The sequence below is a fragment of the Papio anubis genome, chromosome 16 (assembly GCF_008728515.1).
Source record: "Papio anubis isolate 15944 chromosome 16, Panubis1.0, whole genome shotgun sequence".
In the NCBI taxonomy this organism is placed as follows: Eukaryota; Metazoa; Chordata; class Mammalia; order Primates; family Cercopithecidae; genus Papio; species Papio anubis.
Genome location: NC_044991.1, coordinates 85,308,236 through 85,324,826, shown reverse-complemented (window position 1 = coordinate 85,324,826; position 16,591 = coordinate 85,308,236). Strand labels below are relative to the sequence as shown.

Sequence of the window (16,591 nt, the reverse complement as noted above, 5' to 3'; positions counted from 1 at the left end):
CTTTAGAACAGATGTTCTGTATCATCCCCTTCATTGTCCTGTGATAACATTCAGAGATAATATAATGCCCTAGCTAGGAAATCAAAGAGAAGTAAGAGGGAAGTAATATAAACTAAGAAAATAGAATGATGGGCATGGAATCCTCCAGGCTTTGCTACATTAAGAGACAAGGGGGGTGGGCAGGTGGCCAGGCCTGTGGGTGGGATTCCCCTGACTGTGCCATCCCCAGACTGTGCCACCTCGTGACTGTGCCACCCTGACACTGTGCCACCCCAGACGCCGTTGACTCAGAGTAGAGCATATTGGCCACTCAGCTACCACAGTGACATTGCTGTTGGTGATGTGATTTTGTGAAACAACTCTTGGTTTTCACTGAATGCATCCAGCAGTTTTATTTCAGAGAAACTAAAGCCAAATAAAGTGGCACAGGAAACACTGTGTATTTTTATGTGTGAGAAGACCTTGTACTTATATGTGAAAGGGAAGGTGGTTCCAGGCTTAGATAATTTGAAGCAGGATTTTCACTGACAGGCACATCCAGTGGGTTATTCCCAAGTCCTTGGGGTGGGGACGTTGCTTTGGGGTCCTGACTGACTTGTATGTTGTCGGAAAGCCTTTTCCCTTGCACACCAAGTGGTGCTAGCATTGTGATAATCCCCAAACATCTTCCTACCCAACATTTCTAAAATTCTTCCCCAAACCTGTTGAGAACCCTTGCACGTTATATTCAACACTCACAGCAGTCCCGGAGTGGGGGTGGATATTTCTGCTGCCAGCTTAAAAAGAGACCTAAGAGGGGAGCAAAGATTCTCTCTTGGTGTTAAAGGCACTCACAGGCTGGGCAGGTTTAGAGTCTTGTGACACTTGCTAGTAAGAATCAGCACTTCTAAGCCCAATGCACGCATGCATCCAATTATTTATCAAACACTTGGTGACAGCCGACATAGATCAATCAGCACCGGCTCTGCTCTCAAAAGGCAATTATAAGTGGGCGGACTGGGTTGAATGGCGCTCCCTCCCCCAACTCCTCCCGCCTGGAACTTGTGAGTGTGATCTTATTTGGAAACAGGATCTTTGCTGATGTAATTAGCTAAATTAAAATGAGGTCACACTGGATTATCAGGGTCCTAACCCAGTAACACGTCTTTATGAGGAGACCATGTGCAGACACAGAGACACAAACACACAGGGAAGAAGGCTATGTACAGATGGAAGCAGAGATTGGAGTGAGTCTGCCACAAGCCAAGGATTGCTGGCAACCCCCAGATGCTGGAAGAGGCTGGGAAGGATCCTCCACTGGAGCCTCTGGAGGGAGCATAGCCCTGCTGATGCCTGGATTTTGTACTTCCAGCCCCAGGAATGTGAGGGAAGAAATGCTGGGTAGGAAGATGTTTGGGGATTATCACAATGCTAATTGTGTTGAGCCATCCAGTTTGTGTTAATTTGTTAGGGCAGCCCTAGCAAACCAATTCAGGGGCACACACATGGATACTAACACCCACACTACAGACTGCTGAGTGCCTGGACAGAATCTCATGGGCACAGTGAGAAGGTGCCCCTGGTCCAGGTTTCTAAATCCAGGAAATCTTCCTTGAGGCAGGAGACCTCAAACAAAACACACAAACCAAATGCTCAGTGTAACAGGCTCTGGGAGGGATGTGACCAGCCTGTGAATGGTTAGACAAACTCTGAGACTGGAACGGTCCTGGCTCAATACGCTCTGACCTCCCCCAGGAGCTGAGGGTGCAGCGTGGAGGAGGGGCTGAATGTGGTTTGATGGCTCCACTGGGGGGTCCTTCAGCCTCACGAACCTGGCTCCACACCCCAGCCCTGCCAGTCCCTGGCTGCGAGCACTCAGGCCAGCCCCCTAGCCTCTTTCAACCTTGGCTTTCCCCATAACATGGGCATGATAATGGTACCCACTTCAGGGCTCAGGGAGGAGCCAGCGACTTGGTGCATGAAATATCTTAGGACAGAGACCAACCTGTGCTATGGGAGGGTGGTAGCATCTTCTCAAGCAGAGAGGGCCACATCCCCAGCAAGCCTCATGTGTGTGAAGTGCACGGGTTCTGTTTCACGAATAGGTCTTCCCTGAAGGTACAAATATTGGAAACAGGAAGGATAGAAAGACTGAAAGATAGAGATGTTAGGGGAGAAATGCATGACTGTTTGCTCAACAGGTTTGGGGAGAATTTCAGAAATGCTGGGTAGGAAGATGTTTGGGGATTATCACAATGCTGGCACCACTTTAATTTCCAAGGGGAAATTAAGCAGGACTGTGAGATTTCACCTGCCTTGGGGATCTTCCCAGAAATATCTGCCTGGAACGTTGCGACTCTTCCTAGGAACCTGCCCAGCCTGGTGCAGAAAGCATCTCAATTTTCACTGGGCTCTCTTATGCAATTCATTTTACTTGTAAAATGGCAGACATTATTTCTCTGTAGAGCTTCCCCAGGATACAGGGATTTCAGAAAAAAATTCTAGTCTGGGAAAGACTAGAAAAAAGCATTGGCCTTTTCTATACAGGATTGCAAATTTTAGTTGCTGCAGCCCAAGTTAAAGTAGAGCCAAGGGTTCTTCATCCAGGATCGTCAATATTGGTTGGGCACTTACTGTGTGCCAGCATCGTGCACCTGCAATATTCTGGAGTTTTAAAATGGATCCAAGGTGGACATTATCCCATAAAGCAGATGAGGAAACTGAGGCCCAAGATGGCTGTGCTACTGGCCCAGGACAGCTGATCACTGCCTATAATGAAATCTAAAATGTCTTTGGTTATTAGATACTATTGTCTTATGTACCATAAAAATACCATGGCATGGAAAGGGGGCTTGCATATCAGTACACTTAAAGTTGACTTTGCTGCAGGAAGACTTGGTGGAGAAGTAGCCAGGCACACATGATCCCTAGGCTCTTGCAGCTGCATGGGAGGTGTGCAGGGCTGGGCACAGCTGGATGCGGAGCACCTCAGAAAGGGCTCAGGCAGAGGATCCTACTCTGTAATGCTCTACCTATGCATAGGGATGGAGGCCAAGGGATGTCTAATCCACTATTAGTGACCTTGTAGAGCAGCGGCCTCGTGCCCAGCAGCTGGTGTCAGTCTGTTCTCCCTGGAGACAACTCAGTCTTGTGGAGCTACCTCCTTGCTAACCTCGCAAAAGAGAGAGAAAGTGAACCTCCCAGGCTATCCAGGTGTCTGTCATCACTCGGGCCTTTAAACCCAATATCCATCCATCAATCATGAGTTGCATCTCAATCTCAGAGAAGTTAAATTGTGAAATAATGTGTGTTTTAAAATTAGTGAAATAAAGAGTTCACCCCAGGTCTGGTGAGACAGGCGGCCTGTCTCTAAATTATAAAGGCACCCACCCTGGCCAGTTGCCTCACTGGCCCAGGAGGGCACCTCCCATCTCTCCCACTCCTTGCTCTTCTGCCAGATCATGTTATTGCAACCTCTCAGTGAATTTCTGGGCACCCTCCTGGGTTGTGACTGAATCTCTTTCTCAATGGGCTGCTAGTGGTGACAGTGAGTTTCAGGGTCTTAGTGGCAGGGGAGTGGGGATGATAGAGGACAAGACCCTGTGGGAGGTGCTGGAGATTGGAGGATGGTGATAGCAGGTGCATGAGGAATTGGGCCACAGAGAGGGAACGCTCGGTGCTTGTGGTTGCAGGTATGGTCAGGTGATCACAGGTGGCTCTGGCAACTTGGCAGCCTCCTAGAACCTCAGCTTCCTAACCAGAGAAGTGTCAGACACCCTTGCTGTCATCAGTTCTGGAAGCTTTAAAGGTGCACAATTCTGTGCTTTGTCCAGTTCAGTTCACAGTAAAATTCATTCATTCATCCTTTCATTTATTCATGCATTCATTCACAAATATTTGTGAGTGTCACTCGTGCATGTACAGCAGCAAGCAAGTTAGCATTGTCCCATTGTTATGAAACTTTCTTTCTGCCAGCCCCAGTGGGTGGTGGGCCCCATGGGGTACAGGGGGTGATGAGGGAATGGTGGTACATATGCCCTAGCCTGAGACTCCAGGGGCTCCTGGCCTGTGGGGTGGATGGTGGTGTCCAGTTCCACATGGACATTGAAGGAGGGGCCCACAGCTTCCTTGAGGATGTGCCCTATCCTGGCACAGCTGAGTGGTCAAGGGGACGTGCTGCTGTATCTGAGACACAAAGGATGGCGACTAGGAGGATGGTGGCCCTGGCAGAGGGAACCATGGTCACAGGCACTGGGGTGGGAAGTAGAGAGTTCATACCCCCTCCCCAACCTGCTCAGCTTCCACCTGGCCCTGCATGGCTGCACAACCCCTTCCACTGCCCTCCACCCGGCAGGGAGGGCTGGACAGTCGTGAGCTGCCTGTGCTTGCTGAGGGCGACGTGTTTGCTCTTAGGGTAAGGTGGAGTTTCTCACGGTGGACACAGGCCTTGCCTGGGCTGACCCATTTACCTTGCCTCTTCCTTCCACTCTCTCAGCCCCTCCTCACAATCTGTACTCCTGCCACACTGGCCTCGTTCCCATCTAGGAAACACTTCAGACAAACTCCCACCTCAGCGCCTTTGCACTTGCCACCCCTATGCCTGGCATACACTCTCCGTTTCTTCTTCTTCCCTTAGAATACAACTCTGCTGTCACTTCCTCCAGGAAGCCTTCCCAGACCAGGCCAGACGCTCACCCCACTTCTGTGCCACCCTGTCCTCTTCTGACAGTGTGCCTTCCTAGCGGGTTTTCACAGCTGAGTTTTCACAACACGGAACTCTCAGAGTCCAGGACAGTGATGGCTCTTGGTTGGCACTCAACAAATATTTGACAGACAGATGAATGAGACAATGAGTGAGAGAATGGGGGTTGTTGGGGAAGTGTCAGGCTGCTGTTCCCAGCACACACACATGCCAGCGGGCTCCAAAGAACCCACGAGTTGACTGGCGTCCTGAGTGTTGAAAGTGTTTGCAGAAATCAGGACAAGGCAGGAGCAAAACAAGACCCTATCTTTGAATCTTTGTCTTCCCTTCCTCCCTCTTTTAGGGTTTCTTGCTCACAGCTGTGAGTGCTGCAGACCCAGGGAAGGTGCCCACCACATCTGGGCCCTCACAGCCCTCACTGAGCTTCTCCCCAGCTCAGCCATGCACAGTGGAAGCAGCAGAAATATAAAGACCCAACTTCCTGTTCCTTGGCTCCTGTGGATTTAAGTCAAACTCTTAGTGTTACTTCAGAGTAGAGTTTTCTTTTGGGAGGTGGTGAGGTGGGGTGGGTATATTTTATGCAGAGCCTGTTTCAAATCAGAGAGAGCATTTCCCCCCTTCTTCCTCTCCCATGAAAGGCAGGGGGGGTCTAAGACATTTTAATAGCTTTCATATTCCTTGCTCCAAATATATTATTTCAGCACAATAGTTTCTTTGCAGGAGAATTGCTTAAATGATTCAAAATGGATTTAAAAATATATTTCAAGTTTTAATTTTATGCACAGCACATTAATGAGTGGAGTGCCTTAGAGACTGCCTGTCAGTTGAACATATTCACAATATTCTCAGCACAGATGTTATTCCATCTAAATCCTTTTAGGGGGAAGAAACCAGTAATTTTTTTCGTGGGGGATGTCAGAAAATATATTATTTTTGAAATTATATTTTGATCCCAGAATTCTGCACAAAATATCATTGCTAGGGTCTGGGTTTGTCAAGCGACTTGGACACCAAACTTTTAAAAAGTGGGGAAAGGAAAAGCAGCCCAGGATGTTGGATTTGTTTCTCGCCATTGTCTTCTCTGGACGAGGACTTTGCGCTGCAACACACGGGATGGGACGGGATGAAAACTTTCCTGAGCTGTGCACTTGGAAGCTTCAACATCTTTTAAACAATGGCAAAGAGCTGGACGGAACTGGGTTGGATGCAAAAACACTTAGAAAGAGTGTCTGTCATTTTTTGTTTTGTCTGCTGGAAGATGCAAACTCTCATAGTTAATGCAGCATTATCCCCTTTGCTTCTCAAATGATGAATCATGCTCAGTCATTTTTGTGTATGTATTTGCAACACTCATGGCTGGAAGCACTGAGTTCTTTTGTTTGTAAATATCCACATGGGAGAGGTGCAGATTCACAGCCGAGTATTTTCCTCCAGGGTGGGGCCGGCGGTGTACTGCCTTACTCTTGCACTGAGCAGTGATAAGGGGTTGGAGCGGACAGGTGAGCTCCAAGTGCCCCCGTAAGCTGGGTGGTCATGGGTGAAAGAATTAATCTCTCTGAATAGCTGTCTGTAGAATGGGGGGATGACAGGAGCACAGGCACAGCACAATGCCTGGGACATGGTCAAAGTCCCGTGAACTTGACCCCTTTTATCTGTACTGTCAACATTTTCCTCCCTCTGTCCTTCCTGAGAGCGATTTCCCACCTGCAGTCCTGTGCGCCGTAGAGCCCTCAGAGAGAGAGCTCCACCTCACTTTGTCTGCAAGAATCAGCCAGAGCTGACTCTTATTCAAACTGGCACCACATCCACAGGGTTCTAGCAAGAATTGCTGGGCTCCTAGCCAGGAAACTGGCTGAGAAGTGCTCACTCTATAGAACCCCCCACCGCCTCCCTGCTGGCTTACCTGAGGGGGCTTGGCAGAGGAGCTGGCCTCAGGGAGGTGGGGCTTCTGGAGTTTGAGACTTGGTCCTCCCCTCCCACTGCCTTCCCTGGCCACCAGTTCAGGGAGGTTGTGAGCAGAAGAGGTCCAAGTGACAGATGTACCCTCAGCCACTTTCTGTTTCAGAGGCTGGCATAGCTTAGCTTTTGATATAAAAGAAAGAGATCATTTAAAAGATCCCTCCCTCCCTTTAAAAAAAAAAAAAGACCTTATTTTTTTAAGAGCAGTTTCAAGTTCACAGCAACACTGAGTAGAAGGCACAGGGATTTTCCATAACCCCTGCCTGCACAAAGGCACAGCCTCCCCCACTATCAACATCCCCCACCACAGCGGGACACTCGCCTGCCTAGTTGTGTGTGTTTGTGTCTTTTGAGCATCTTTTCTTTCTTCTCTTTGTGCCTCCTTACTGTGGTCATAGAGCTGGAATCATACAGCGCGTGTGCTTTTCAGACTGACTTCTTTCACTTAGTAATATGCCGTCAGTTTCCTCCACATCTTTTCCTATCTTGATAGCTCATTCCTTTCTTAGTACTGAATAATACTCCAGTGCCTGGACGCACTACAGTTCATCCATTCACCAACCCGAGGACATCTTGGTGAATTCTAAGTTTTGGCAATTATGATGAAAGCTGCTCTAAACAAATCCTCTGGGTAAGTATCAGGGAGCACCATTGCTGTGTGGTATGGAAAGAATATGTGTAGCTTTGCGAGAAGCTGTGAAACTGTCTTCCAAAGTGGCTGCACCATTTTGCATTCCCACCAACCATGAGTGAGAGCTCCGGTGCTCCTGTCCTCATCAGTATCTGGTGGTGCCGCCTCCTCCAACTTTTTTTTTTTTTTTTTTTTTGAGATGGAGTTTTGCTCTTGTCACCCAGGCTGGAGTGCAGTGGCGCGATCTCGGCTCACTGCAACCTCCACCTCCCAGGTTCAAGCGATTCTCTTGCCTCAGCCTCCTGAGTAGCTGGAATTACAGGTGCTCGCCACCATGTCCAGCTAATTTTTGTATTTTTAGTAGAGACAGAGTTTCGCCATGTTGGCCAGGCTGGTCTCGAACTCCTGACTTCAAGAGATCCATCCGCCTCGGCCTCCCAAAGTGCTGGGGTTACAAGCATGAGCCACCACACCCGGCCCCCTTTTTAATAATAAAATATTTTATTTTTTAAAAATTATTGAGATAATGCATACTCAAAAATATAATCTTAGAGTTCATATGGAAGAAGAGATGCCTTCAGAATAGCTAGGAAATGTGAAAAATAAGAAGAGTGATGGAGGATTTACCTATCCAGGTAGTACAGGCTCTAAAGGTCCTGTAACCAAGTCAGTATTGGTGTCGTGACAGGCAACTAGATTAGTGAAGCAGGAAGTGATACGTAACTGCCCTTAGAACTCAGAAGGTATATATGGAGAGAGCTGATGTTCAAGACAAATGGGAGAACATGAAAATGGAACCAATGGTCCATGGATACAGAAATCAATTCTAGAAGAATTAAATACTTACAAGTAACACAATAACCATAATAGAATTGCAAGAAATGTGTGATACTGTAGTTACAATCTAGGGGCCAATCTAGGGGCCTTCCTCTCTGAGACTAGAAACCCAGACGCTATAAAGAAAAGATGGATTTTCTTTTTTTTTTAAATTTTATGAAGTTGAGAAGTTTTGCCTGCCCAAGAGATCACAAAGGCAATAAACAAAAGGCATTCCAAGAACATTTATAACCAAGATGTCAGACAAAGGGTTAACTTCTATGCAATACAAAAATTCAAATAATCCAGATGTGTTTAAAGCGAAACGTGAATGTGTTCCCCCTGACTGCAAGCCCCTTCCCTGGGGGAGATCACTTTTAATGGTTTGATGAATTTCCTTCTGGATGCTTTTTTTCTCCATCATGCTGCAAAAGGAATTAATTTTAGTTTTCCTCTGAGCTGCAGCGTTGGGAGAGCGGGAGAGCCAAGCTGACTTTTATTTTTATTGATTGCCCTTTTCCCCAAACCTGCCATTTGCATCTCACCTGCCATATCTGTGCCATTATTTACTTAATCCTTTCTTTTACATTTACGCACTTTTGAAAGCATACAGTTATTTTCAAAAGGAAGTGTCAAGTCATGACCATCAGTGAAAAACCAGTGCCATTCGACCTATGTGGAAGGCAATGGTCATAAAAACAATGAAAGCTGATGTTATGAAATTCCAGTTTGATGCCGTAGCTATACACTCTCTCTATTAAAAAGGGTGGTGGCAGCACTGTGGAGGTGCTGAAAACTGACTAGTCCCCACTGGGGACTCTCCTGGGCCAAGCAAAGGACTAAAAATGAATGGCTCTGTCAGTGTGTGTATCTGTGGTTTTGATGCCACATGTACCTCCCAAATCACCTTGTGACCCCCAGTTTGGGATGTGCCCTCCCTTCCAAGAACAGCTAATTCGATGGCACTGCATAGAAGGAGAAAAAAGCAGGTCTTCTTTTTTTTTGAGATGGGGTCTCACTCTGCTACCCAGTCTGGAGTGCAGGGGCATGATCATAGCTGACTGCAGCCTCAACCTCCCTGGCTCAAGCCATTCTCCTGTCTCAGCCTTCCAAGTAGCTGGGACTACAGGAGTGACCCACCATACTCAGTTAATTTAAAATTTTTCTTGCTGTATTACCCAGGCTGCTCTTGAACTCCTGGGCTCAAGCAATCCTCCCTCCTCAGCCTCCCAAGGTGCTGGGATTACAGGCATGAGCCACTGTGCCTGGCCGCAAGTCGGTCTTTTTGAAGTCAGCACAGTTTAGAAGTCAGTCTTCAATCTTCCAAATACCACAACTTTTCTTTAAATAAACATGCCTTCAGAGGAGAACTCACATGGAAGAAAAACATGCATAATCCTACCACTAAATTTTCCAAAACTCCCAATGCAGTTTTTTATGACTTGAACTTATCAATATAGTATTTTGAGATGCACTGAAATATTTAGAGAAATTTGGTTGTAACCAATGACAACTAAATACACTTGCCTGTTTTTTCGAAAAAATAAAGGAAGGAGTAATAATTTGGTGAAGCTTTCGGAGTGGTTGCCAGTCACTGCTAGGAAAAATGTCGTTAGTTTCTGGCAAGTCAGAAAAGTAGGATGAAGAATCTGATCTTGAAATATCTTTTTTTTTTTTCTTTTTCATCTTGCTGCTTTTCTTCCCGACACTAAAAGATTTGTCTCCCTGACAAACTGATGTAGAAAGCAGCACACCTGTGACCCAAAGAGAAACTTGAAAATGTGTGTCCTTACCGTGTGTTCAGAGAGTGTAGCTTTAGTGCAAGTTTTAGAAACGATTTCAGTAAAACATGCCTCTTCTAGGTCACCCTGGGATCAGCTCAGGGTGGGGCCTTGGGGAACACAAGATGCGGTCTGTGAACAAAAGGAATATTTGTGCCCGCAATTGACTGCAGTGGGGAAGGGCTCTGATTTCAAACAGAATATTTCAAAAGGCATCACTTACTCTTGGTCTTAGAGCTATGCTCTGATTGGCTGTATTCCAAATAACTCCAGAAAGAGAGGGCAATATTTCAAAGTATCATTTCTTTGTTGCATTCTTCACTCCCTGTAATTACATGTTTCTGTGTGTTATCATGTGTTTAAGGTCTGTCTGGCCAGCTGCTCTCCATAAGGGCAGGGCTCTTCTCTTGCCCACAGTGCCTCACTCTGCCTGGCACACACAGCAGAATGAAAGAAAAATGGAAACGAAGGTTTATATCCCAAGATATAAATACATAAAACAAACGAGTGTGTTCTGAGTGATTAGCCTGATAATTGCAGACAGTGCGTCAGCCTTCCTGTGGTCTCCTGAGGACAGTTCAGTATCTAAAAATCTCCCAGCATTGTCAAAAGCAAGTGCCCTAATTAAGTTAATTCAACTAAGGCAAAGAAGGGAGAAAAGACGGCTGCAGTTTTTTGCAAAGGAATCAAGGGGGATGGAAATAAGACAAGAATTCGCTAGGGGAAGAAAAACTGCAAGCCCATCTGAATGAGATTCTCATTTTCTCATACCAGCTTCCCCTCGAGAAGCCAAGTTCAAAGCCATCCGCAAAATGATCACTCAGCATCCACCAGACAGATTGGTGGGGGCCAGTGCGGGGAGGAGGAAGGAGGAAGCGAAGAGACAACGCCAGCATCCACTCACTGGCTCTCTCACTGTCTGCATTCAACAAGTCCGGAAGGATTTGGTTGCCTGGTACAAAGCCTTACAGGGAGAAAGTTTGAAAGGCCTTTGGAAATGTTTAGAAGCTCTTCTAAGATGGAATTTAAAAAATTACTTATTTGGATAAAATAATGGTATTTTATAGTTCCATTTTGAACATATTTGGAATAAGTAAAGACAAAGAAAAAAGAAAGAAAAGAAACAGTGAGGAATTTGGATTCTCAGGGGAAGTGGACTGAGATGCACACCCTTCCCTGCTTCAGTGAGGCCTGGGAAGCCATCACGGGCCTGTGGACATTGTTCTGGATGAGTTTTGCTCATTTCGCAGAAGGTCTAAAAACAAAAGCAAAACAATTGTGCTTTGAACCTGAAGGCAGCTCATGTTTCTTTCTGTGCGGCTCCTCCCTCCTGCTTCCTGGACCTGAGTGTCGATTTCATCTGCGGCTTAGCAGTGGCGCATCCTGAGCGCGTCCTTTCATCCTTCTGAACCTCAGTATGCTCAGCTGTGAAATGGGGATGGTGAGAGCCCTGGCTCGCAGCTCAAAGACTGTTACAGAATGGATTGCGGTGAGGTTTGTGAAGCCGCCACTCAGAGCCGTGGGCCACCACTTCTTAGCTGGGATTACAGCTCCTGCAGCCAGCCACTTCTGGTAACTGATCATGGAACTGACCTTCAGAAGAAAACGTATGGAGGGGGAGGGAATACAGAGGAGACACAACCCAAAGCAGAAATGTGGAAATACCCTTCAGTTTTCTGTTGCAATTATTAGCACAATAGTTCATACTTACCCTCTGCCTCAAACTACAAAGCACTGTAACCCATTATCTCGGGCATGTGTGTGTATACTTGCACACCAATTCCCACTTTATACACTCAGGCTCAGAGAAGTGAACTGACTTGCCTGAGGACCCACAGCTAGCTGGTTGAACTGCACCTCAGATGCCAGCTTTCCTGGCTCCTTACTCCCGCCGATCCCAGGACACTTCTGACAAGGGTGGCAGTCTGATTTCCCGAAGACAGGAGCTCAGAGGGAGATTAGTTTGCTTTAAAGAAAAAAAAAAAAAAAAAAAAGAAACGGACAGTTTGGGGGCACTGGCATTTTGGCTGCAGATTTATACACGCGACACAAGCCCTCAGGGAATCGGCTTAGAAATCCAAGGTACATTTGTCAGTTACCCCCAATGGGAGAGGAGAAAGATCTTAGTCCCTGCCCTAGCGGTGCTCTGTGTGTTGTAGGAAAGGAAAGATGTGGCCATGGAGGCAACATGGGAGCAGGGGACAGGGTGGGGCGGCGCCAAGACGGGCTGTTCTGAGATGGAGGTGAGTGAGTGGTGAGAGGGACCCCGGGAGGCCAGGCTGTCTGCAGCTGGTGGCACAGGCCTGAAATGGGCCAGATGAGAGGAGAGCGCTGGAGACGGCTGAGGAGGGCCAGGCAGGCCCCCAGCCAGAAGTGGGGGCCTCTGCGTGGGCGGCAGCTCCCCCTCCCTTCCTCGTGGTTGGCTGCTGAAGTTCCATGGCAACCTTCTAAGCCGGCACACGATCCCCTGTGGGTGCAGCAAAAAACCTTAAGGAACTTTGGCTGAATGAGATCCTTATTCACAGCTCAGAAGTCAAAACTTGAGTTTTGAGAGGGATTGGGAGAAACAGCTGCATTTTTAGACTCACTTGTCCTTACCCTGAATTTCTTTCCAAGGTTGGCAGGTGGAGGCCAATGGGGTGATTCAGACCTGGTATTGTGGGCTATCAGCCTGCCAGTCACCCACAGGCTCCCACAACCCTGAGATTTGAGCTTCGGAGAGAAGCAATTTTGACAAACCAGGGCTGAAGGAGTGGAATGTATTTTGGTTGGAATCCATGACTTTTTACTCCCACCGATTAAACAGGAAACAAACATTTTGAGCAGGTTCCAATCCTCAGCTGAATGTGGCTGTGCCGTCCATGTATGGGGACACTCGGTCTCTAACCATTCTACCGGGACACTCGGACACCCTGGAGGCACCCACCTGCCTCGGTGTTCCTGTTACTAAAAATCAGACTGGATTTCTGTGTCCAGGGTGGCCTGGAACTGGATCTGGTTTGGGCAGGTCTAGGCACTGACAGCACCTGATTTGGTGTGCCCCTGCTGAGGATGGGTGCGGGTGGGGAAGGAGGGGAACACATGGAAGAAGGGTGCATGAGCTGAAAGGCGGCGTGTGGAGGCTGAAGCCCAGTGGGCTGAGGATGCTGCAGTGGGGTGGCCTGATGAAGTGGGCACTCTAAAGTGTGTCCACCTGCCGTGACTTGCTAAAGCACAGTGGACCCACAGCCTCGGTGGACACCTTGAAGGACTGCTGTTCTGAGGGCACCTTGGCCTAACCAGATGATGACAATTCCCACCCCAGGGACCCCTGAGGCCCTGTGGTCACCCCTAATAAGGCCGCTTGGGCTGGTTATTTTCATGAAGTGTCGGGATGGGCACTCCTCCTCCTACTGGGCTTGAAGTGGTTGGGAAGGGTTTCCCCCAATGTTCTGCCTGAAATGCCCCAGCCAGATGTGACACCCGCCTCCCTGACTCTCTCTTCCTACCCCCATCCCTTGCTTCTACCGCTTGTGTAACTAGGGTGGCATAAGCAAAGTCTTCCTAGAGAATGAACACCTTTGAGATGGCAACTATATCTTCTTTATAAGCCTACACCCTTCTGTGTAGAGCTTATTCCACACATCCATCCACCCACCTCCCCACCTACCCATCCATCCATCCATCTGCACATTCATACATTCATCTGTCTGTCATCAATCCATCCATCCATCCAACAAATGTAAATTAAGCACCTACCATATGCCAAGCACTGGGCTTGGTACTGGGAATGAAAGAACATAAATGGACCCTGCTAGAACCCCAGTGCCTGCTACACAGTAGATGCTCACATGTGTTCATTGAATAAATGCATGACAAAATCCCCATCTTCATGCTATAGCTCACAAAGAATTGGAAAAAGGAGGGTTTTGGAATTTTGGGAGCAATCACTTGTCCATCTCACATAGACTGCCCGCGGAAGCTCCTTCTTTGGTGGAACCAACAGGAAAAAAGAGGCCACACCTCTGAGGCCATGACCAAGCTCTGTGAACAATGAAGCCAGCAATAAGGCATTTCCCTCCCCACCCGTCCAGCTGCCAGAGCGTGGCTGAGACTCGAGAGTTTAGAATAATGAATTTCATCCCCATTGTGCTGGTGACAGACAGAGCTGGAGATCTCAGGAAAGCACATGTGAGGCTGAGAGTGGAGGTGGGCAGATTTCCAGGGGTAAGCGAGACAAAGAAGAGGTCTGTGTGAAGGGCCGCCCCGAGGGAAGTGAATAACATCCTTGGCAGTGATTAGCTAACCACATCAAGCTGGGAGGAAGAGGGAGTGGGGAGGCCTTCTGCCTGCGGGCAGAGTAGCTCCCATCTTCCACCTGTGGCAAGCCCAATTACATTGTCTTCAGAGCCAGAAAAAAGCTGGAATGGTTCCCTAATGAATATGCTTTTGTTATTTTAATGCATGACTTGAATATGGACATGCACATGTCCCTGGCTTTGTGTGTGTGTACACGAATGTGTGTCTGTAGAAACAGTGTGGCAGGCCGGTGCGGTGGCGCACACCTATAATCCCAGCACTTTGGGAGGCCAAGGTGGGCAGATCACCTGAGGTCAGGAGCTAAAGACCAGCCTGGCCAATATGGCAAAACCCTATCTCTACTAAAAATACAAAAATTAGCTGGACGTTGTGGCAGGCACCTGTAATCCCAGCTACTCAGGAGGCTGAGGCAGGAGAATCTCTTGAACCTGGGAGGTGGAGGTTGCAGTGACCTGAGATTGCACCAGTACACTCCAGCCTGTGAGACAGAGCAAGACTCTGTCTCAAAAAAAAAAAAAAAAAAAAATGGCAGTGCACATGCAGTGAAACATCTGTGTGTGTGTGAACACAGTGGCCTTGGATGTATATGCAGAGCTCTGAGCATGCCATGTATACCTGTGAGACAATGACTGTGTACGGTGCATCTTAGGAGGCAGTGTGGGGGTATGTCTGAGAGCTTAAATGCCAGACAGATTGAGTTTAAACTCAGCTCTAGCATTTATCAGCTGTGGGGTCTTGGCGTATGACTTAACCACTCTTTGTATTCATTTTCACCTTTGCAAAGTAGGGCTGATAGTAGTCCCAACCCTGCTTCTCCTATAATTTCAGCTAGCCCTGCCATAGATTCCATGAACATTTTGACTCACCTTACTGAGAGGTTACAATGTGCTAGCAGCCCTCACTCTCGGCACCTCCTGGGCCTTGGCATCCACTCTGGCAGTGCTTGAGGAGCCCTTCAGCCCGCCACGACACTGTGGGAGCCCCTCTCTGGGCTGGCCAAGGCCGGAGCCGCCTCCCTCTGCTCACGGGGAGATGTGAAGGGAGAGGCGTGGGGGACAACCGGGGCTGTGTGCGGGCGCTCTGCGGGCCGGCGGGAGTTCCGGCGGGCGCGGTAGTGGGCTCGGTGGGCCCTGCGCACAGAGCAGCCGGCCAGCACCACCGGCCCAGGGCAGTGAGGGGCTTAGCACCCAGGCCAGCAGCTGCAGAGGGTGTTGGCGGGATGGCACTGCGCTCGAGTTCTCGCCAGGCCTCAGCTGCCTCCCGGGGGGGCAGGGCTCGGGACCTGCAGCCTGCCATGTCCGAGCCCCGCTCTCCCCTCCCCTCCTCCCTCCCCTACCCCCTTCCCCCTTTCCCCTCCCCCTTCCTCTCCACCTCCACCCTCTTTTCGTTTCTCCGCCATCGTGGTGTGTTCTTGCCTCCGCTTCTCACCATGTCCTCTCACAAGACTTTCAGGATTAAGCGATTCCTGGCCAAGAAACAAAAGCAAAATTGTCCCATTCCCCAGTGGATTCAGATGAAAACTGGAAATAAAATCAGGTACAACTCCAAAAGGAGACATTGGAGAAGAACCAAGCTGGGTCTATAACGAATTGCACATGAGATGGCACACATATTTGTGCTGTATGAAGGTCACGATCACATTACCATATCAAACTGAAAATGTCACCACTCTCTGGAGAGTTCGACGTGTTTTCCTCTCTGAATCTATTGTGAATGCGTTGGTTGGCTGGGTTCAGTAATAAATACGTGAGCCCTTCCATTTAAAAAAAAAAAAAAGTAACATCTCTCAACTGGATGCCAAGTGTGTTAACGAGATGTTAATAAGATTTCTCCACTTTGGTGAGGCCCAGAACTACATCTCCAGTACTGTTCAACCTCTTACAGATCTCCACTCTCAACCACATAACATCTACTACCTGGCAGACCTCAGATGGCCTACTGCCTATCCCTCAACTAAGGAGACATCACTGCATGCACTGGGGCCTCTATCTGCACAGCTGTCATATATCTGATGCCCAGATCCATAGGTTGTAGTTGCTTCACTTGCCTCGAACTCTGTTTTCAACTCTGTCCCATAGCCAATGACTGACTGATGTATGACTACAAACATCCAACTCCTTTACCTCGAGACAGAACAAACTCTAGGTTGTAATTTATGTCCCAGAGCTCCCTGAGGGTCCAGGCTATGCTGGGATTTCACTTGGAATCACTCCTCAGGATGGCTCTCCCTCTTTTCTCTGTTGCTGCCATTGCTCCTGGTAACTCCTGACAACACAGCTTCAATAAATCACTTGACCCTGAATCCTCAACTGAAAGCACTGGAACTTGCTTCAGGGCCTTTGCATGTCTTATTCTCTCTTCCTAGAATGTTCTACCCTCCCCTTGCCCAGATTTTCCCACATCTGGCTACGTCTTATGCAGAGC

At 48.2% G+C, this 16,591-nt stretch overlaps 1 pseudogene across 1 annotated transcript; it reads left to right on the top strand.

The window, feature by feature from the left end:
- Nucleotides 1–15,526: 15,526 nt before the first annotated feature.
- On the top strand, nucleotides 15,527–15,929 carry LOC116270704 (annotated as a pseudogene). The gene has a single exon (XR_004178868.1). The product of XR_004178868.1 is annotated as a 60S ribosomal protein L39 pseudogene (transcript).
- Nucleotides 15,930–16,591: the final 662 nt, after the last annotated feature.